Genomic DNA, 22,296 nt, shown 5'->3' with positions numbered 1-22,296 from the left:
ATGTGTCCATTCTCATTTTAACTTCAAGCTTATTTCTTAAATATCATTTACCCTGAGAGCTACCTATACTTTTGATACTAAAGACATAGAAAATCATTTCCAATGGCAAAAATGTGTTTTCTTTAAAAGCAAGTTTAGAAAATATTTCTTTGGTATTATTTTATAATAATATAGAGCAATCTAGGAAATACTATTAAATTTTTAAATGATGACATCGTGTGTCATAAATTGACCAAAAAACTCTCATGTGTTTGGTTTCCTATCAGCATATCCAGATGACAATAAAATAACTAAAAGTACAGACCTTTCAAATAAACTTCCAGGACTTTGAACAATAAGTAAAAACCTACTCTGACATGTAATTTATCAAGCTGCGAAACTTCTATTGTAAATAAAATAGGATAGAAACAAAAAACGTAAAAGTAATGAATAATGTAACTTAATCTTGGGGAAATACCTTTGAGCAAAATGTATATTTGGGTGTTTTTGCCATTGTTGTTGTTATGAATAATAAAGTTGGCTTTTACTTATTAGACTATTTTTGGTGGGGAGTAAGTAATTGGAGAGCAGTGATTAGAAATAGTTGTTTCCATTAAGTGTAGAGAATGGACTTTTGACAATATGCTTATTTAGGTAAATCCTCTAAAAAATAATAATCTTTCCCATAAAATGCCAAAATAAATTCTTACCACTCCAGAGTACTGGAGCTGGATTGGCACTGGATTTGAAAAAGAAGGAAATTTGATGGTTTTGAGTGGATTAATATTCTATAGCAGATATAAATATCCACTACAGCAAGCATTTCTTTAATGGTGTTTAACCTTCTATAGTCTGTCTTTTAGCTAGATAATCATTTTTTTTACAAAAAGAAAAGGAAAATCTACATTTAAAAGAGATTATTGCACAAACTAATAATAGATTATTCAAAATTAGATCATATCACTGCAGTCCGTGATGACAGTGAAATTTCAACCTTGGTTCTGCTCTTTTATAATTCTAACTCTAATTTTAATATCAAGATGTTGCATTTTGTTCATAACTTTCTTCATTTCTTCCAGTCATAGTCAACATAGAAAACTATGATTCATGATAAAGGGCCACTTGGATACTATCATCTGTGGGAAATTCGATCCTCACTCTCAACAATGCAGTCTTTTCTCTCCTTTAAGAAAAGGACACATGAGTGATGCTTCATAAAAAATATTTTGCACATCAGAGTCTTTTTAGTAAATGTAGTAACCTTATGGTTGAATTGAATTGTAATTGTTGAAGTTCATGTCATGTCCAAAGGTCCCCTCCTGTCATTGAACAGGGTTTGATGAGCCTGCTACTTTTAAGAATGTAATGGTCCATGTTATTTTCTTTAAATCCATTATGATCCATTTCATGAGTGTTTTGAAAAGACTTCTTTTGACCTTCCACAGTTTAGTGCAGCAAACACCTATGTCAGAAAAATCTGAGTATCATTCTGCTGTGTTAATGATTTAATTAGTATATGTTTGCATTATATAATGTTTACATTCATTGTGAGGAGGTGGTACATGCACATAACACACCTTCACATTTCTCTTCCCTCTCTTACCTCCTTCTATCTGTTGATCCCCTTCCCATTTGAGATAGATCTGTCTCCCTACTTTCTATTAGCTATCTTCTGTTTGCTCTTTATTCATCATTTGGATTTTTTATACAATAGAAACCATGCAGTATTTAAAGCTTTGCATCTGATTTACTAAACTTAACATTATAACCTGAAGGTGCATCCATTTTCCAACAAATGATTCAAGTGTATCTTTATGGCAGGGTAGTACCTCAGTGGGTATAAATAAATTGATAAAATGATACTCCTGGTTGTATCAATTTCATATTCAGATTTGATTTGTATTAGTGAAAAAGTGTGAAGATACAAAAGCAGTTCTGGACTCTGTCATGTTATGGCTTAGTTATATGCTGTCCTAGATGTAAAAGCACAATGTAAGTTGTTCAGATCTATGGAAAAGCTTAAATACCTGTCTGGTCTTGGTCTGAAGCAAATGTTAGCAATCTAACTTTCCTAAGCTTTGTGAAACTCACTCTTCACCAAATATATGAAATGATTTTTAAAAAAAGGCCAACAGACCACCAAAAGCAATATCCTCACTCTAATCGTTCATGAGTATGCATGCCATGTGAATGGCTTGACATTTATTAAAATTTTGTTTTAAATATACCAATTTAGTGGATGTGTGCATCTTTCTGTGAATACATAAACATTTCTTTTTAAATGAACATATTCAGTTGAGTAAATACACATTCCTCAGTGTTATTTGTCAGAGAATTTTAGCTTTTACAGGTTATACTAGTTAGCTTCAGGTACTGTGATGTGGTGTCTGGCACCACATAATTTCTTACTTAATAGAAGAACAAGAGAGCATTTACAGTAAAATATTCATAAATTGTCAGCACATCTGTTATTACTGCCCCCAGGGCCACATTCATTTAAACCTCCTATTTTCCAGACATTTTTCTATTTCGAATGTACACTGTACTTTGATTGGGCACGGAACCAATCAAGCTGCCTTTTATAACCTGGTGTCACCTGATTCTGCAGGTATAGTAACTGAGAGAGGGCGCTTTCGGGATGGAGGGAAAGAGCTACCTGGGATTCATTTTGAGCCAGTCATTTCCTCCCAGCAATAGAGCAGGCAGCTTTGGGGAATTTTTCATGAAGCACATCATGAGAATTTTCTCTTTCATATCAGCATGGGTTCAGTTAGGGTGTGAGGGCCTTGCGTAGTATATTTTTCAAATAAGATACCTATAACTAAGAGAACAGCCATTTTAAGAGAATTTGTAAAATTTTTTTGTTTGTTTGTAGTACTTTGAGTTTATGCTTTTTACTAACTTTATTGTATGTGAATTTATTTTTTGGGGTGAGAAAATGATATTTGTACCACCTTGTTATTTTCTTTTAGAATACTTCGTCTATCCATTTGTTTATTTGATTTTTGTTGAGGCTCTGAATTGAACAACAATGGCAGTGCAATGAGGCTGGCTGTACTTGGTCACCATTCAATCCATTCATGTAATATCAAGCACACTTCTAGATGCTCACAATACACCAAATATCTGTAATAACTGCATCGCGTCTACTGTGTCTGCTCCCTTCCAACTGTACCTTTGCATGCCTTCTATAAGTCAGAAGTATTGTTCCACAACCTTTAATACTATTAGAACTTTCTATACAATTAAGTAAACTTACTAATTTTTGCATAAGCTGCTAAAAAAGAGTGCATTGTGGTTTGCAATTTGGCTCTTAAAAAATTCAAGTCCATTGGAACAGCCCAATAAGTAATCAAATTGTAACTCTAAAACATTATTGTATATGAATGCAAAAATGAAATGGCAAATTATTTGTGAGAGGAGATAAGGATGAATTGAGAATATATAGACTTACACCTGTATTGTATTAGCCACATTCTGCCCTTGTGAAATTCAAATTAACAGCAAAAAAACAGTAAAATTCAGTTCCTAAGTTGATCTGTTATGGATGGCTATATAGCTCATGGTTACCAAATTTAACAGCACAGATATAAAACATGTCCATCATTACAGAAAGTTCTATTGGACAACCAAATAAAAATTCAACATGATGCTAAATGTATAATTGTGTAATTATTTACTTCAAGTTAAATAAATTAAGACTAAAAACTGTATGTGAATAAGATTTCTCCATTGTAAGCTAAAAAATGAGGGTACATTTTTTATTAATAATTATCAAAATATAAACTTAAACGTTAGAGCATTAAATATAACTTTATGGTTCCTATTTCATGAACCCATCTTTCAATTACTTTACCATTTTCTGTCCCTGCTACTTTGGGACAGAGGATTTCTACTCTGATGCATAGGAGAATGATTAGACATCTGTGGTCATGAGAAATGTGGTTGTGCTATGGCTCTACCATCAATGTCCTGTGGAATTTCAAACAAGTAACTTGCACTCTCCAAGTTTTGTTTATAAAATGGCAATAAAGTACAACTTAGGTTATAAAGTTGTTTCAAGGCTTAAATGAGTTAATGATGTTAGAATCGTACGCTGTGCCTGGCACATAAGAAGAAATTAATACATGTTAAAAGGTAATACTAATAGTTATACAAGTAATGGGAAAGTTGTGAGATAACTTGCAAAATACTTTTATGTATCTTACTTCATTCATTTCCCAATTATTTTTTTCATAGTTTAGATAGAAAAGAGATCATAGAGAACTATAATAAATTGCTAAGTTTACTGTGATGACTGATTAATTTCTCTGACTTCAAAATTTATGTCACTATATCTTGCCCATGTAACACTTTCCTTCACAAAATACTCAAAAAAGCCATATTCAAATAAACCATCTTCATGTGATTAGTTTCTGGCTTAGTGCTAATTTACAGATCTTGTCAATGAAAAACACCATGGCAAAATGTCCTGATCTGAAAACCTGATGTCTAATGGAATGATCTGACTTGGTAGATAATAGTCAATGGAACATCTCAATTAGGTTCTGAAAAAGAGAAAGTCACAAAATCATTCCTTTAATGAATCATTATAAATGATTTTATGTAAACCCACTTTAAAAAAGTATAAAGCAAAAGGAGTTTAATCTGCATGTTTTTTATCTTCACTTTAAATCATATGCTAGAGATAAGATTTTTCATACCAAATCAGAGTACTGAGAGAAAAGACAAGAAGCTAGTTGAACCATTATAGTAGAAGAAAATCTAAGTAAAACATGAGATACATATCTCACTGTAGGAAGTTTAAAGATTATTGAATTTGCATAATATTAAGAACATAGCACTCAACTTCATGAAACAAGAGCCCTTTAATATGAAAGCAAGGAGAAATAAAATAAGGACTGGAAGAGATATAAAAAACTATGTCCTCTACTTTTTGGATAAGCAAAATTTTCTGTGGTGGTCATTTATGACTTTTTAAAAAAATGTGTCTGTATTTCAGAAGCTATAATTTGAGGAACTGCATTTCTCAGATGATTTTGCCATCTTAGTTGTGGTTTAGATTTTGTCATTAAGAGACATTCAGATGAAATTAGAAGACAAAGGGGTTTCTACTTTATTTTTTGTTTTTTGTTTTTTGTAGGAAAGCCCAGTTTGGACCCTGAAAGGGTCCCACAAGGGAGACAGATGTGGATTTTATAACTGTTAAATGAAGAGGAGTACCTATGTAAGTACTAGGACCTATAGTTTCCCACAGTTTCTGAATAATGTCACTTCTTTTCAACAATTTTGAGTCCTAATTATTTCTTCCCTTGAAATACCCAAACCAATTTTTTTTTCATTGAACCTATGATGACAGACTTAGGACAAAGCAAAAGAAAAGGTATGTATGTAGAAAAGTTAGAATATTTTTGGATAAAGAAACTATTCTAGTTTCTAAGGCAAATGGACCTGAAATGAACTATGAAACAACTGTCTTCAATAGAGACTGTGAGGTTCTACTGTTAAATTTGCAATACACTAATTTGTGCAGGGGTGCAACATCTCTGGCCATTTAGACCTCTGTTAGAGAAAAAGATTCACATAGAGATTTGTGACTCAATTGTTTTTTTAGATTTTTTTAATATTATTTTATTGGTACATTTTAGGTATACAATATAATGACATTCATCACTGGAAATTTGCACCTTTACATAATCACTCTTGGTTCTTATTTTTCTCCCTTACCCTGCCCTCCCTTCAACCCCTCCATTCCTCCCTATTTACAAAGACTTTGTTTCCATTTTTCCATTTTCTCATATTAATTCCATTCCCTTCTTCCCTTTTCCCTACTCCTCCCACTTTCGTTTCCTCTTTGCCCCTCTTCTCCCTATTTCACGTTATCTGTTATACTTTTTTAGTCCTTATTTACACTTTCAGTTTCTCACACTAGAGAAACTATTCAGTATTTACACATGTGTGTCCTGTTTATGTTACTGAAGAGTATCACCTCAATGTGCATCCATTTAGCTATAAATGTCTCTAATTTCTCATTTTTTATGGCTGAGTGATACTCCATTTTATTTTTTTAAAAAACGTATTTTCTTTATCCAATCTCCAGTTGATGGGCACTTGGGCTGCTTCCAAGTTTTAGCTATATACAAACTGTGCTGCTATGAACATGGGTGCACATATATCACTGTGGTATGATTCTTTTAATTCTTTGGGGAAGATATGCAGCAGGGGAACAGCTGGATCAAATGGGACCTCCAGTCCTAGTTCTTTGAGGTATCTCCATACTGGTTTCCACATTGGTTGCACCAGTCTACACTCTCACCAGCAGTGGAGCAGGGTTCCTCTTTCCCTACAACCCCACCAGCATTTGTTATTGGTTGATTTCATGATAGCAGCCATTCCTTCTGGAGTGAGGTGGAATCTCAGCTTTATTTTCGTTTGCATCTCTTGAATGACCAGTGATGTTGAGCACTGTTTCATATATTTATTTGCTATTCCTACTTCTTTGTCTGAGAAATGTCTGTTCATTTCAGATGCCCATTTTCAGACTGGGTCTTTAAATTTGGGGGTCTGATGTTTTAAAGTTCTTTATGGATTTGAGATAGTAGAATTTTTCTGAGGAACACCAGGTGAAGATTTTTTCCCATATTGTAGGTTGTCTCTTCACACTGCTGGTGGTTTCACTTGCTGTGCAGAAGCTTTTTAATAAGAAGATATCCCACTTTTTGATTGTTTGTGCCAGTTCATGGGCAACTGAGGTTTTGTTCACAAAATCTTTTCCTACACCAATGTCTTCAAGAGTTCTACCTAACCTCTGTTGTAGCAAATTCAGCATTTCTGTTTTACTATTTAGATCTTTCATCCATTTCAATTTTAGTTTAGTGGATGGCGAGAGATATAGGACTAGTTTGAATCTTTGGCAAGTTGAAACCCATTTTTCCAGCACCATTTATTAAAGAGGCTATCTTTCCTCCAGTGAGGGTGTTTGACTTGTTTTTTATCGAAGATGAGATGGCTGAGTGTGTATGGAGTTGTTTCAGCATCTTCTAATGTGTTCCACTAGTCCTCAGTTCTGTTTCTTTGCCAGCACCATGCTGTTTTTATCACAGTACCTTTGTAGTATAGCTTCAGATTGGGGATTGTGATACCCCTGCCATGTCTCTGTTACCTAGAATTGCTTTTGCTGTTCTGGGTCTCTCCTTGTTTCAAATGAATTTTTGGATTGTTTTCTCAAGGCCCATGAAGTATGCTGCTGGAATTTCATTTGGGACTGCATTGAATCTATATAGCAGTTTTGGAATTATGGCCATTTTCAGTATATTGATCCTTCCTATCCAGGAGCAGGGGATGTCTTTCCATTTTCTGATATCATATGCAATCCCTCTTTTCAGAGTGCTCTAGGTTTCAGAGAAGAGGTCTTTGATTTCTTTTTTTAGGTTGATTCCTAGGTGTTTCAGTTTTTTTGATGCTATTGTGAAAGGAATTGTTTGCCCTATTTCTGTCTCAGTGAGTCTGTTGTTTGTGTAGAGGAAAGGTATTGATTTTCTTGTGTTTCCTTGTATCTAGCTACTTTACTGAATTTGGTTATTAAATCTAGAAGACTTTTGGTGGTGTTCTTGGGGTCTTCTATATAGGGTATCATGTCATCTGAAAATAATGACAATTTAACTTCTTTATTTCCTATCTTTATTCCTTTGATTTCTTTCTCTTGTCTATTTGCTGTGGCTAATATTTCCAAAACTATATTGAACAAGAGTGTTGATAGTGGAAATCCTTGTCTTGTTCCTGATTTTAGTGTGAAGATTTCAGTTTTTGACTATTTAGTATGATATTGACTGTTGGTTTTTCATAGATGGCTTTTATCAGATTGAGGTGGAGACCATCTATTCCAATTTTTTGTAGGGTTTTTATCATAAATGCCTGTTGTATTTTGTCAAATGCATTTTCCACATCTATGGAGATAATCATATGGTTTTTGTCCTTGGCTCTATTGATGTAGTGTATTACATTGATTGATTTATGGATGTTGAACCATCCCTGCATTCCTGGGATGAAACCCACTTGGTCAGGGTATAAGATCTTCTTGATGATCCTTTGCATTCTATTTCCCAGTATCTTTTTAACGATTTTTGCATCTATGTTCATTAGTGAGATTGGCCTATAGTTTTCTTTTTCACTTGGGTCTATCTCTGCTTTGGTGATCAAGGTGATATTGCTTCCACAAATAAATTCAGGAGTACTGCTTCCCTTTCAATTTCATTGTAGAGTTTAAAGAGTAGTAGCAGAAGTTCCTCTCTAAATGTCTTGTAGAATTTAGTGGTACAGCCATCAGGACCTGGGTTTTCCTTAGTTGGTAAATTTTTAATTACATTTTCAATTTCTTTGATTGATATTGGGTTTTTAGAAATTTTAGGTCTTCTTCATTCAACTTTGGTAATTCATATGAATCTAGGAATCTGTCCATTTCTTCTGTGTTTTCCATCTTATTGGCTTATAGGTTCTGGAAGCAGGTATTGATGATCCTCTGAATTTTTGCTGGGTCTGTTGTAATTTCACCCTTCTCATTCCTAATTGCATGGATTTGGACCTTTTCTTTCTTTTTTCTTATAAGGTTGACTAAGGGTTTGTCAATTTTGTTTATTCTTTCAAAGTACCAACTCTTGGCTTCATTGATGTTTTGTATCCTTCTCTCAGTCTTCATTGCATTGATTTCTCCTCTGATCTTTTTAATTGCCTCCCTTGTATGAGCTTTGGGATTGTCCTGCTCTTCTTTTTCTAGAAGCTTGAGGTTCAGCATCAGGTTGTTTAATTGGGCTCATTCTGTTTTCCTAATATGTGTATTCACTGCTATGAATTTCCCTCATAAGACTGCTTTCATTGTGTCCCATAGATTCTGATATGTTGTATTGTCATTGTCATTTAATTGAATGAACTGTGTGATTTCTTCTTTAATTTCCTCTGTGACCCATTGGTCATTCAGAAGTGTGTTGTTCAATTTCCGTGTGTTCATGAAATTTTTGTGGTTTCTTTTCCTATTGATCTCGAATTTCATTGCTCTATGGGCTGATAATATACAGGGGATAACTTCAATTCCTTTGCATTTACTTAAACAAGTTCTATGCATGAATATGTGGCCTGTTTTGGAAAAAGATCCCTGTGCAACTGAAAAGAATGTGTATTCTGACTTAGTGAGGTGGAACACTCTGTAAATACCTGATAAATTAATTTGCTCAACAGTTTGATTGAGTTCTAGTACTTCACTACTTATTTTTTGTCTAGTTGATCTATTTGTGACAGTGGGGTATGGAGGTCCCCCACTACTATTGTATTAGTGTTGATATGACTTTTCATGTCTGTTGGCATTTGTTTTATTTAGTTGGACATACTGGTGTTTGGTGCATATATATTTTTGATCATCATCTCTTCTTCTTGGATTGTTCCCTTTACAAAGATGTAATGTCCTTCTTTGTCTTTCTTAATCAGTGTTGGTTTGAAATACACTTGAACTGCAAAGAGGATAGCTACTCCTGCTTTTCTTTCAAGTTCCCGTCACATGAAGTATTGTTTTCCACCCTTTAACTTTCAATTTATGAGCTTCTTTTTGACTTACGTGTCGTTCTTGTATGCATCATGTTGTTGGATTTTGCTTCTTGACCCATTCTGCCAGTCTATTTCTTTTGATTGGTGAATTAAGACCATTAACTTTGATGGTTATAACTGATACATATTGACTTATCATTGTCATGACTTTTTCTTTTTCTTGGATTCTCCCCCTTTACATTTAATTTCTTCTCTGGCCCAGTGGATTCATTCTTCTGGGTTTCCTGGGGTGGTGATCCTCATTGTCGGTACCTAGGATATTATCTAAAATTTTTTGGAGTGCTGGTTTGTTATTCATGAAGTTCCTATGGTTCTCTTTGTCTTGAAAGTATCTTATTTCTCCATCAATTTTGAAAGATAGTTTTACTGGGTACATCAATCTGGGTTGGAGGTATTTTTTCCTTTAGGGCATGGAATATGTCACTCCAAGCTCTTCTTGCCTTGAGGGTTTGCATTGAGAAGTCTTCTGTGATTCTGATGGGCTTTTCTTTGTATGTGATTTGTTTCTTTTCTCTAACTGCTTGTACAATTATGTTCTTCTGTTAGGTTTCTGGAATCTTAACAATTATATGCCTATGTGTATATTTTTTTTTCTCAAGGCTATTTGGAGTCCTACATGCCTCACTTAACTGTATGTCAAGTTCTTTTCCCCTGCTTTGGAAGTTTTCTGCCATTACTTCTGTGAACAGTTTTTTTATGTCATCTGCACTCTCTCCTTTTTCTTCGTTGACTCCAATCAGTCTTTTTTTTTTTTCCTTAAGTTCTTTTATTGGTACATTTTATGTATACAATACATTTAAATTTATCATTGGGTGATTGTACCTGTACATGATGTATCTTGATTCTTATTTTTTCCCCATTACTTGTGCACCCTTCATCCCCTCCTCACTTCCCTATTTGCATAGACATCATTTTCATTTTTTTTCTTTTCTCATAATTTTTGCTTTCCCTTCTTTCCTTTGCCATTCCCCTTCCTTCACCCCTACCTCTTTGGACATTTTTTCCTATTTCAAATTATCAATTATTCATTTTAATCATTTTAACCCTTATTTACACTTTCAGTTTCTCACACTAGAGAAACTATTCAGTATTTACACATGTATGTCCTATCTATTTCACTTAAGAGTATGGCCTTGATTTGCATCCATTTAGCTATAAATGACTCTAGTTTCTTGTTCTTTATGGCTGAGTAGTACTCCATTTTATAAAAAAAAAACAAAAAAAACAAAAAACCACAGCTTCTTTATCCAGTTTTCTGTTGATGGGCACTTGGGCTGCTTCCAAGCTTTAAGTATTACAAACTGTGCTGCTATAAACATGGATGGACATATATCTTTGTGGTATGATTATTTTAATTCTTTTGGGAAGATACCCAACAGAGAAATAACTGGGTCATATGGGACCTCTAGTCCTGGTTCTTTGAGTTATCTCCATACTGATTTCCACAGTGGTTACACCAGCCTGGACTCCCACCAGTGATGGAGAATGGTTCCTTTCTCCCCAGATTCCCACCAGCGTTTGTTATTGGCTGATTTCTTGATAGCACCAATTCTATCTGGGGTGAGGTGGAATCTCAGGGTTGTTTTCATCTGTGATAAAAATAACATGGTACTGGCAAAAGAACAGACCTGAGAATCAGTGAAATAGATTAGAAGATGCAGAAGCAACTCCAAACATACTCAGCCACCTCATCTTTGACAATGGAGCCAACCCACCATCGTTGGAGGAAAGTGGCCTATCTAATAGATGGTGTTGGAAAAACTGGATTTCAACCTGCCAAAGATTAAAAATAGACCCATACCTATCACCATACACTAAACTAAGATTGAAGTAGATTAGCGATCTAGATATTAAGACAGAAACACTAAACTTGCTGGAAAAAAAGTTAGATAGAACTCTTAAAGATACTGGCATAGGAAAAGACTTTATGAACAAAACCTCAGTGACACTGCAACTAGCACAAAGTATCAACAACTGGGATCTCATCTTATTAAAAAGGTTTTGCCCTGCAAAAGAAACCGCCAACAGAGCTATCAGACAACCTACAATGTGGGAAAAAATTTTAGCCGCTGTAACTCAGACAAAAGGCTGCTACCTAGAATATGTAAAGAATTGAAAAAAAAGCAGACCCCTCAAATTTAAAGACCCAATTCAAAAATGGGCATCTGAAATGAACAGAAATTTCTCAGACAAAGAAGTAAAAGCAGCAAATAAATATATGAAAAAATGTTTAACATCACTGGTCATTCAAGAGATGCAGATGAAGACTCCAATCAGTCTTATGTTATTCTTCTCTGCATCATCTAGCAGCTGCTAGATTGATTTCTCGTGGTCCCTTACAATCTTGAAGCAATTTTTCTTTTCCTGATCATTAATTGCAATCTTATCTTCTATATCTGAAATTCTGTCTTCACATTGGCTCATTCTGCTATGTAGACTTTTAGTGGAGTTTTTAGTCTCCTGGAAATCTGTTTGTATCTGTTTTGTGGATTCCATTTGTTTCCTATGTTGGGATTCCTTCATGTTCCTCAGCTCCTCTATTTTTTTAATCTGTGTCCTCTCTAGATTTATTAATCATGTCTTGCACTATGGGCACAATCTCTGCTGTTGATGGTGGTCTCTCTAGAAGGAGACCTGAGACCCCGGAAAGCACTGACTTTTAAAGAAAGAAAAGGAGACAGCCTGGGGGATGAACAGCAGTTTAATTCCTCTGGCACTATTCGACAATCACAAAGGGAAGAAGTAAGGCTTTTATACATGTAGGAAAGCAACTTAGTTATTCTGGCTATCGTCTTTCTGATTTTAACCTCTGGTGACAAATGACTTTAAGTGACTCATAAAAGCTACTGGCAAATTCACAAGTCCCCCGTTTCCATTCACCAATCCCGTACATCAAAGAGCACACCACAGCCCTCTTCTTATCAGATAGTATCAAGAGAGCAGGACGATTTCAGCCAAAATCAAGCCCACCGACCCACCATAAACATCACAGATGTGCATAGTGAGTAGTATCTCTCTTACCACCCATAGAGTCATTGGGTCGCGGTCCGGTCTGGTCTTCTGATCCCAGGAAATGGTAAATAAGAAAACTAGCAAAACCTATTTTTCTCCCGTGAGACTTTTACAATGTCTCTTAAAGTTTTCTGGCATTCTTTTAACAAACAGACTTGTGAAGTTTCCTGGAAATGACTTAATTTTCTCAGTTAACAAACTTCTTGTGATCTATTCTTACAACTAGATAGCTGAATTCTACAATTTCCCACAGCTGTTATCTGATAAATTATTTCTGATTTCATTTTTTCCAGATCCTCATTTGTTGCCAGTTCAGGGAGTCCAGGTCTTTGAGTATCAGAGTGTTCCATCTCATTTCCCTTTGGGGTTCCTGTAGGTGTTCTGGAAGTCTGATTTTCAGACTTTTTTATGTGTCTTCTCGTTTCAGCAAGGGTGGGGGTGCTGTTGGCACCCGCGCGGCTCACCTCCTCTGTGCTGGGAGTGGTGAAACAGTGGCTTGGAAACCCCTTCCTCTGGGCTGGGAGCAGTGGAATGGCCAAGTTTTTTTAGTTTTGAAAAACTAAGATTCCTCATATCTGTAGTTAACACTAAAACAAAACAAAACAAAAAAAAGTCAAAAAAAGAAAACTCAAATATGTTCAGAAAAATGCAGTAGAAGAGAGAAAAAAATAATGCCTATGATTTACCTCAGTGAATTTATATACTAAGCCATTAACACAATGTCTGGAAAAGTGTTATAAAGAGATTGTGGCCCTATATATAAAGTAAATAAGGGTTCATTGCAAAGATAAAAAATGTAAAAGATACGAAATGAAATTCCCACTTAATGTACACCATGGTCTTAGCCAAACTAAGTAAAAATATTCTATATATCTTGTCTTGTTAGCAAACAGTTGTTTATACTAATTAATTATACAAATACTAATTTGATATTTGAGATATGAAAGTTAAATAAGTATGCCATGAATTTTGGACTATATGAGGAGAGTTAGGTAAAAAAGATAATTCCATTAAAACTACTAGATTGGAAAATAAGTACAAAGAACATCTGATTCTTTCATCAAAAGATAGAAATATTAGAACAGTAAGCCATAAGTTGTGTCAAACAGGAAACATAGAGTATATATGAGCTGGAATATCTATGGATGCTGCTATAATTTGGATTTTATGTGTCCCTCAAAGTCCATATGCTAAAGGTTTCATCCCCAGAGGGTGGGACTGGGGAGGTGGTGATGTGGTAAGAAAACTTAGATCATCCTGGGCATAGTCTGAAGTGGGTAAAGGACTCCAGCTCCTTTCTCTTTGCCTTCTTTATTTTGGTCATGAGGTGAGAGGTTTGGCTCTGCCACTGGATCCTGAAAGGATGGGATGCCTTGTTGCAGGCTCAAAGCAACATGGCCAGGAAGTCACGGACAGAAACCTCTAAAACAGAGGTAAAATCAACCTTTGCCCTTTTAAATTAATTATCTCAGGTATTTGTTTCAGGGATGGAAAGCTGACCTACACGACTACTTACTAAAAGTTTTCATGGTTTTAAATCAAATTGTTCAGATAAAACAGGGGAAAAACCAAAAAAGTACAAAATCAAATCCTCTAAGTGCTATAAAGAGAAATAATTAATATCTAGAGAAATAAAAATACGCCCAAAGAAGGCAGTTGCCATGAACTTTCATGCAACTGAAATAATCTTTAAAATGTCTGTAAATCTCAGGAAATGACAACATAAAATTGAAACTTCAAAACCTTAGCAAGGTATTTTGTCACACCTGTATCACAAGATGTCTGCACTGCTTGGTGGCCAAGCAGTGTTTCACGACAAGGATTTCACATTTTACAAAGCATCAACAAAACAGTGACAGCCCAGCCATTTTTGGCTCATTCAATTAACAGCAATTCATTCACTTTTCAAGTATGTAAGTGAGTGTGTTCTGTCTCACTATCTCTCCCCAGGGATCCTAAATCATAGTGGTAGGTAACAAATGCCATTACAAAAAGATTGGAGAAATATGATCTAATTTCTATTTCAGAAAGATGAACCTGCTGAATGAAGCACAGAATCTCACAAAACAATTTTAACATATAAAAACTCCACAAAGTTTTTCCATAGTTGTTTATAAAAATAGAAAGGAAATTTAAATACCCATCATTTAGAGTAATGAGATTGTGCCTGATGCAAAAGATACCATATGCTAGAGTCTAAATGTATGTGTCCCATAGATTCTTGTGTTAAAATCCCCATACTCAGGTGATGATAGTAGGTAGTGGGGCTGTTTGGATTGAATAAATCATAAAAGTGAAACTTGAGTGAATGAGATTAGTGGTCTTGTAAAAATGGGCCCAAATGATCTGGTTCCCACCTTTACCAGGTGAAGACAAGCCAGAAGCTACCACCTATAGCTCGGTAAATTTGCCTTTCCTAGGCAGAATCAGCCAGCTCCTTGAACTTTGACTTCCAAATCTCTTAAACTGTGAGAAATAAATGTCTCTTGTGTATAACCAACACTTTCTATCTTATTTTGTTACCGGGACCTGGATGGACTAAAATAAAATGTTTCTGACAAATATTATTGTAAAAAAATACAATATAAAGTATACTTTTCTTAATTTTCTTCTAAGAATTAGCTGTTACATTTAAAAGTAATAAATGAAATCTTAGCAAAACTGATGAAACTGTTTATAATGTATTTTTAGATATACATACAGATCCAGACATATTTATAGGTATTTTTCTACTATTTTATTCTTCCTTGTTGACTTTTGAAACTCACGCTTGAAAAACAGATCACTGACCTATCCTGAAGAAGAGTTTGAGAAACTTCTATATTCTTATTGTCAGTATTATTGAAATAACTCCTTTGCAAATGTAAAAATATCAATCTTTCTGAAAGACATTTCAGAAATATACTTTCTTATTTAAAATTTCAAATTCTCCTAAAAGTCCAATTCTTGATTACAATCTGAAATACGCAACTATGGACAAAAAAATATTTACAAGAATATTCATTCTAGCACTGTTTATAATTAGGAAACATTGAAAGAAAATGTCTCTTTAGAGATGAATGCTTATACAAGTTATGACATATTCTTCTCCAGCACTTATGAATGAGAAATAAATGGAAAGATCTTCAAGATATATACAGTAGTCTATTTTTTACAGTTTACCACTATTTAAATTAATGTAGGTGCATAATACATTGATATGTGTAAATGTATGGAAAATTTTGCAATGGATAAACATCAAACTAATAGCAATAATTTCATCTGGTACATGATTTGGTGTAGTAGGGTAAGGTAAGTATAGAGAAGGGGGATTTAGGCTTAAATAGGAACTTTTTAGAATATTTGAATTTCTTTAAAAGTAGATTCATTCTTATACTAATGAAGTATTTTAAAATTTGTAATTTGGGCCATTTTAGAAGAAATTAATTATTGTGTAAAAAAGTACTTACAAGGTGTTAAATATAAATATAAAATATAACATAAAGTGGGTATATTTTATTTTATTGAACTTCTTAGTTAATGAGAACCAGAAATATAATACCTGGTTTTAAAAGACTTTCAGAACTTGGTTTCAAAAAGCCATTAGAAGTGTGTATTTATACAGCAATGTTAAAAGAGTTGTTAAATCACAAAATAACTTCTTCAAAGCCATTTACTAAGCATTAAAATCATAAATTTTGGGATTATATTATCGAATGCATAGTAATGTAAAAACTAACATGCAACATCACAGCACGTGAGTTCTATTGTACTAGTGAAACAACAAGAGCAAACTCAGACAGCTTCTGGAGAATTCATCTCTGCCCGTGCTTGTAAAAGAGTGCACCAGTTTAACATTACAAATATATTCCACTCTTTGCTTATTTCCAAGTATGAAATAATATTTAATGATAGTAACAAAAAACTAAAGGAATAAGCTTCCACTGTTAAAACAGTGGCTGAGACAGACATTATTTTAATTCTATTTTGTGTTATTCTTTTTCTGTACACCCCCACTGGAACAGATAGTAGAGATGTAACAATATGACAAAAATTAATTGCAAAATAAGAGGTTCAAAAGTTTTTCTAGTTAGAACCAAAGTCAATATATCACAAAATATTCACTCAAATGTTGCTAAGAATGTAACAAGACAAGATTAAAACCAACCAGCAGAGACTGGGACAGAGATTGTCATTAGCAACATGATCCTGAGCATTCTCATGGCATGAGGATTGCTGTTACTACTGAATTATTCTGCACAGTTCTTTAGATTATGTATTTTCATACTGAAACAAATTCTATTATTTCTGTATGTCATTCTATAATTTATGTGTTTGTGTGCACATTTAACATACTTTTCTGCCAGAACATTATAAGTCCTTCCAGTTATAGTGAAGCCTGAATAAACTCTAATTTCCCACTCCAATCAAGAATTAAGTGACCCACGTGTAAATACTGAATAGTTTCTCTAGTGTGAGAAACTGAAAGTGTAATAATAGATAATGTGAAATAGGAAGAAAAGGGGCAAAGGGGAAGGGAAAGTGGGATAGGGGAAAGGAAAGAAGGGAATGGAATTAATATGAGAAAATGAAAAACTGGAAACAAAGTCTTTGTAAATAGGGAGGGGTGGAGGGGTTGAAGGGAGGGCAGGATATGGGGAAAAAATAAGAACCAAGAGAGATTATGAAAAGGTGCAAATTTCCAATGATGAATGTCATTATATTATATACCTAAAATGTACCAATAAAATAAAAATTAAACAACAAAAAAAGAATTAAGTGACCACTATGGACACAGCATAAGGCACTATTCTAGATGTGCCATGTAATATAAATATAAAATGTTTTTCTAAGCTGTTTTTAGCAAGTAATGGTGACAATTGTCTGTCATTCCAGGATTATAGGAGGCTGAGGCAAAAAGATTATAAATTTCAGCCCAGTATAGCAGTCTAGGGATACCCTGTCTCAAAATAAATAAGGTCTGGGAATGTAGCCCAGTGAAAAGGCCCTAGGTTCAATCTCTAAGATGACAACAAAAAATACAGTTTGTATATGAGATATCACTTTACTACAGTAAATAGTACTTAGACACAAATCAGGATTTTCCTAGTAAAGGACTATTTGTACATTTTTATTGAACTCATTTTTTTCTTAATACTTGAAAAGATTGTGTTTAATGGACAAAAAGATATTTTGTTTAATATACCAATAAAGATTGACTCTGTGGAAAAAAATTAAAAGAACCCTGATAATAAAGAAATACAAGTGCATCAATCACTCTCTCTGATCTTAGTTGAACTTTCTAGTATCACCTTCCTGCCTGTCGCAAACCTGGCAAGAAAGATGATCAAAGCCAGTTAATAAAAACAAAGCATCAAATTCTAGGCTAATATTGAGAAAACATAGACTGAAAGATGCTTCCTGTGAAAATTACTGAAGGACCTAGAATTAGTCATTATAGGATTATTTATAAGTATTAAAGGTGATTTTACTCCCACTCTTATTGAAAAACCAAAGTGAAAGTTCCTCTGAAATTAAAAACAAAAACAAAAACACAACCTTGAAATAATATTTCCTTCAAGAAATCTAGGGCACACATATTCATATAACAAAGAACATTGATTTACATAAATTTACATTTACTGCTCAAGTATGTAAAACTAATTAATATAACTGAAAACGATGTATTCAAGATTCACATTTAAGGTCATTCAAAGAACTGAGGTTAAATAAGATTTGCAAATTAAGAAATTTGACTTGGCCAGAGTATTTCTCCCGAAGCTGGGATCATTTTCTAAGTGCCTTGCCTGAAGACAAAGGCTTCTAAGCTGATGACTCTATAAAAACAACTGTATTTTCCTAATATTACAGTTACAGGCCTCTGTATATTTTCAGTGTGCTTCAGGCTGTGATTCTCATTGACTCGCTTGTCTTGAGTGGCCGTATTACACCATCTGTCTGGTAGACGAGGAGGCTATCGTTTGAGCTGCCTGAGACCGATCAAGTTTGTGATAGGAAAGAAACATCCAGTGCTCTAAAAATGGCAAACAACCTTAAGAAGGGTGTTTAAAAACTGTCAGCTCTGCTTTTAAACTTTAGTAGCTTAAGCTGTTTATAAAGGAGCCTAAAATAAGAAAGTTTTCTGTTTTAAATAAGATAACCTATGAAGATTTAAAAGGTGCAACATTTTGGGCATTATATTTTCTTTCCCTGAGTTATGAGGCAACTTTAATAAAAAGTGTCTGTAATCTCAAATCCATTTAAACTTGCTTCCTAGGATATAGTGATTTATAGAGCATGATCTGCCTGTGATGGATCATGGCTGATCAGGTCATTTGCTGATAAACATATTTGAGAGGATTTTCCTTTCCATTTCCTGTTGAAATTCTTATACTCTAATGGTTTGTTCTTACAGAGTCTAGTGTGAATCTCAACTTTTCTTTCTTCAAGAAATTCTATTTTCTATATATATAGCTCATCCTGTAGAACTAAACTTGCTGTTTACAATCCTGGCTCCTGTCAGCTAAAGTGCTAAATATTGAGATAAAAAGTGCCCTTAATCAAGTAGTCAACTTTTTGAGCTCATGGAGTTTGAGCTTGGTTGGCTCTGAAGGCCATCAAATAACTGGTAAAAACTTGCTCTTTCTTCTCCTAACCCCTTACATCTCTTGACCTGGGATATAACAGTATGTTTTCTGATTTTTTTTTTAAATTGCCGTTTTTCAGTCCATTGCTGACATCATTGCCAAAGCTTTGCATTTATCTAAGTAACAACTTGTTGAAAAATGTTTAGAACAGACTTACTACTCAGTGAATCCCAAGTACACAGCCTGGTACTGGAAATCTTTTATCCAAGGGTCCTACATGATTGTTTTCTGCTCCTAAGTCTAAAGTATCTCCGTTAATTCGCTCCCTTATGTGATTATTATGCAAAATTTTAAGGACACACCTCACCGCCCAAATATTTCTCCCAGTTTTTATTTTTTATTAGTAGATGTTTGCAATGCATAACTGCTACATTCCTTGAGGGGCAGTAGTACATGTACATAACACTACTCAATTCTTTCTCAATCTCTGTTTCTTCATCTCCCTCCACCTCCATGTCTTGATTCCCTTCCCATTGCAAAAAGATACCTACTTCCTATTATCTTTGATTTTGTACTTTATTTATATTTTGAATTTCTTGTAGAAGAGAAACCATGCAATATTTAACTTTGTGTGCCTGATTTATTTTGCTTAAAATTATAGTCCCAAGGTGCATCCATTTTCCTCCCTGTGACTTGTTTATCTTTATTTATGGCAGAGTAGTACTCCACTGTGTATTAATATCACATTTTCTCCATTCACCTGTTTATAAGACACTTCCAAGAAATAGCTATTACGAATTTTACTACTGTAAACATGTATGTATCTGTATCACGGTAATATACTGTCTTTAACTCTTTTTGGAAGATACCTAGAAGGAAATAGCTGGGTCAAGTGGAATTTCTAGTTTTAGATTTTGAGGAATCGCCATACTGGTTTCCATAGTGGATGTACTAGTTTACCTTTGCAGCAACGGTATAGAAGGGTTCCTTTTTCCTTGTGGCATTGCCAGCATTTGTTATTATTTGATTTCATGATGATAGCAATTCTTCCTTGTATAAAATGGAATTTCAGTGTTTTAACTTGTATTTCTCCAATGTCCAGCAATGTTGGAGTTGGATATTTTTTCATGTGTTTGTTGGTCATTTGTACTTAATAGATTCCCATGATTGCTTTATTTCACTTTCATTTTAATTTCTTCCTCAAGGCTCTGCTCATATTCTGTTTATAATAAAAAAATAGCTCATCTCTGACTATCTATCCCTCTTTTCTTTCTAAATTACATTATTACCAAAAATAAAGAAATATCACACTTACCGAACTTGTATTATTTTACAGATGAGAAATTCATACATGGGGAGATTAGGAAGATTGCCCCCCATCACAAAGCTGGGACTCATAGCTATTTCATCACTAAATACTCTTGGTCACAATACTATTAAAACTATTGACTTTGTAAATTTTATTCATTCATGTTCAATAACAGCTATTTTATCATGTAATAAAGTATGTTTTGTTTGGCAACTTTTGTGCATTTTTTAAATACTTAATATCATTTTGGTTTGTTTTCTGAAATTTATACAGAGGGATCCATAAAATTTTAACATTTCTTTTTTAAACTGTATTAAAATCATATCATTTAGTGATAAGTATCAGACCCCCCCAAAAAAATGTGGTGTTTGGGCTCTATTACGTATAACCTGCCAAATATTCATCAGCTGTTCTTGTAACTTTTAGATAACACCTAATATAAAATTAACCAATATTTAATAGTATTTTCAGAGAAAAATTCCTGGCACATTATAAAAATCCTTTGATATAATTTCTTACTTAAAAGTGTATTAGGAAAACATAAAAACTGTAATTAATGGAAAAATTTTCCTATTAGTTGCCATTTGTTTTGACTGAGAATTTTTTGATGAAAAAATCTAATCAAAAATATTTTCTCCCAAATGTTGTGTGCCCTTCATCAAAATAAAGGTTCTCTGATTATTCTTGACTCCTTAACTCCTTAAGTACTGCAAAAGAGCAGTGGATAAGAACCAAGTGGCTGAGACAGTATTGACCTCATCTTCCCTTGATGCTTATAGAGATGTTAATTTCTGGGCTGTAGAGGCAAACTCAAAAATACTGCTAAGCTTTAAAAGAAAATGTAATTGCTTCCATTGAGGGTATTTAATTTTTATATTTTTGCCATTCTTTTTTCTTTTATTATTTTTTCTTTTTCTTTTCCTTGTTACAAATTTTATATTATATTAAAACTGTTACTGTATTTTCTTAGAATTACATAAAATATTTTATATTCCTCATTTAAGAAATAATAGATTGATATAAAATATTTACAAACTGCCTATCTGAACAAGGAATAGTATATAGAGTATATAAAAAAACTCTCAAAAATCAGTTAATCCATGATCCAATTCCAAAATGTGCACAATCCATAAATAGGCCCTTCACAGAAAAGGATATACACATGTTAAATATACACATTAAAATTCATTCAACATAAAAATTAGAACTAAAATAAGATACCTTTACATGCATATCAGATTTTCCCACAACTCAAAAATCAATATACAATAAAATGATGGTTAAGAGACAAAGAAACTGGGCTGGGGATTTAGCTCAGTGGTTCCACCACCTGCCTCGAAAGCACAAGGTCCTGAGTTCGACCCCCAGTGCCAAAAAAAAAAAAAAGAGAGAGAGAGACAAAGAAACTGAATCCTTCATGCACCACTGATCAGATGAGAAATGCGTAGCTAATTTGGAAAAGCAGTCTGACTGTTGCTTCAAAAGCAAACTTTTCAATTATCATTTGTCCTCGTAATTGTGAACTTGTTGTATGTGTCCCAGAGAAATGAAAACTTATTTTCACAGAAAAACTTATATAGAAAGGCTCATAGTAGTTTTATTATAATAGCCCAAAATTCCAAACAGCCTAGAAATCTCTGAATAAAAAAGAATTAATAAATGATTAACACATTGGACACTCAACAGTAAACAGATATGAATACTGATCAATGCAATAGTGAATTGTGTTGAGTGAAAGCAGTTAGTGTCAATTGTCAATCATACAGTATGATTCACTTAAATTGACAAAATACTTGACACTAAGAACATATTCATGATTGTCAGGCTTTATGGATG

The 22,296-nt window shown here is 33.8% G+C and overlaps 1 long non-coding RNA gene across 1 annotated transcript in view; it reads left to right on the top strand.

Moving 5' to 3' along the window:
* The window catches only part of LOC147827615 (uncharacterized), a 72,531-nt gene extending 51,864 nt beyond the window's left edge, over positions 1-20,667 (top strand). The window contains exons 3-4 of the long non-coding RNA XR_015451949.1: positions 5,123-5,206; positions 20,488-20,667. This is a non-coding gene — a long non-coding RNA (uncharacterized LOC147827615). The remainder of the gene's footprint in view (positions 1-5,122; positions 5,207-20,487) is intronic.
* Positions 20,668-22,296: the final 1,629 nt, after the last annotated feature.

The sequence above is a fragment of the Heterocephalus glaber genome, unplaced genomic scaffold, assembly GCF_053883595.1.
Source record: "Heterocephalus glaber isolate CG9 unplaced genomic scaffold, H.glaber_assembly_v1.0 deba00001442, whole genome shotgun sequence".
NCBI classification, from domain to species: domain Eukaryota; kingdom Metazoa; phylum Chordata; class Mammalia; order Rodentia; family Bathyergidae; genus Heterocephalus; species Heterocephalus glaber.
The sequence above is the reverse complement of the archived record's forward strand: the minus strand, read 5'-3'. Positions and strand labels throughout refer to the sequence as shown.